Genomic DNA, 1,555 nt, shown 5'->3' with positions numbered 1-1,555 from the left:
GATAAAAAAAAAAAAAAAATCGACACTGGGCATCAAGGAGACACAGGATAAAATAATGAGAAATTAGCTATTATTTTTCATCCGCTGACTCCATAACGTCCACAACCAGAAAGTGCAGAGCGGGCCTGCCTGCTCCGCCCTAATCAGCCAAGACTGTGACACCACGTGGTCTGGGGATCCCGGAAGTTAAGACCTAGGCACGGGAACACCTTCTAGCATCCAGGCCAACGTCCTCTGGAAATATCAGGAGACCCCTCCTCACGTCCCTGTCACTTCTCTCCAGAAAGGGTAAATTAGAACCTTAGGATTTACATGAGACCTTAAATCCTAACTCAGAACTACAAAGCATAGATTAATCTCCTCTGCCACCACAAAGCATGTCTCTCCCTGCCCCTTGCCCTCCTGGGCAGTGAAGATAAGACACACTGTCCTTTTCGAACCAAGATCACCACTGTCAACGCCCTCAAACCTAAAGCACCCTCGCAGTGGCCACAAGTTCAGCGGCAGCTCCTCTGCGCCCCACCCCCGCAGGGCTGCATTGTCTGTCAGCAGCTTTTTTCCATCAAGCTCTCCGTCATCACCACGAGCCTGGTTTCCTGGCTACATTTGACAGCACCAGGGGCCAGTACCAGGCATCTGGCAAGTTGTCACAGGCTCTTCTGGGGTACTCCTTATATTTCACAGACACCTCAATTTACCATCTTGTGTATCTCCCCAGGGTTATAAACTACCTTACAGACAGGAATGGCATAGGATCCTTTGTGGTATTTCCCGTTGCGTTAGTCCTGGACAGATAAAAGCAGGAGGCTCTGTGACCGAATCCGTAGGAAACAAGCAGCCGCCAGAGGTGAAGAAGGTTCCTCCTGCAGTCTGCTCATACACACACATGCACACAAGAGCTCTCACATAGTCACACACTCTGCTCACATACACACATGCACACAGGAGCTCTCTCACACACAGACATACACGGGAGCTCACTCACACACATGAGTTCACACATAGTCACACACTCTGCTCATACACACACACACACACACACATACACACATGGGAGCTCACACACGCACATAAGAGCTCACATATAGTCACACACATACACACACGTGTGAGCTTGCACATACACACATACACAGGAGCTCAAACATAGTCACACACGTACACACACACACGAGTTTGCACATACATATATGCAAACTCACATACACACACACACTCACACACAGCTGCACAGGGCAGCCCGTGCTGGCGGCAGCATGGGGTAGGGCCCTGGGGCCGTGGAGACTTGGGCCAGGCTTCCTGGGTCCCACTCCCTATCCTGCTGGCTCCCAGAGGCAGGGAGGGGAGGTCAGTGGTTCCTTGCCTCAGCTATCCACCCATAAGGGGCTGAGCACAGTCACTCCAAAAGTCCTGATGAAATGAACTGGGTCATCAACCTCAGAAGAGTCGGACACACAGTCAGCTCTGGTGACTGTTCACAACTGTTGTAGCCGAGGAAAAACATACGGAAACAGACGCCTCGCTCTCTCCCCCTAATCACACGAGACCCTCTCTG

The 1,555-nt window shown here is 51.1% G+C and overlaps 1 protein-coding gene across 1 annotated transcript in view; it reads right to left on the bottom strand.

Moving 5' to 3' along the window:
- The window catches only part of MYOM2 (myomesin 2), a 59,229-nt gene that overhangs the window by 44,414 nt on the left and 13,260 nt on the right, over window positions 1-1,555 (bottom strand). The gene's annotated exons all lie outside the window — the stretch shown is intronic.

This window comes from Bison bison, unplaced genomic scaffold (genome assembly GCF_000754665.1).
Source record: "Bison bison bison isolate TAMUID 2011002044 unplaced genomic scaffold, Bison_UMD1.0 scf7180017864040, whole genome shotgun sequence".
Taxonomy (NCBI): Eukaryota; Metazoa; Chordata; class Mammalia; order Artiodactyla; family Bovidae; genus Bison; species Bison bison.
This window is presented reverse-complemented; position numbering and strand designations above follow the sequence as displayed.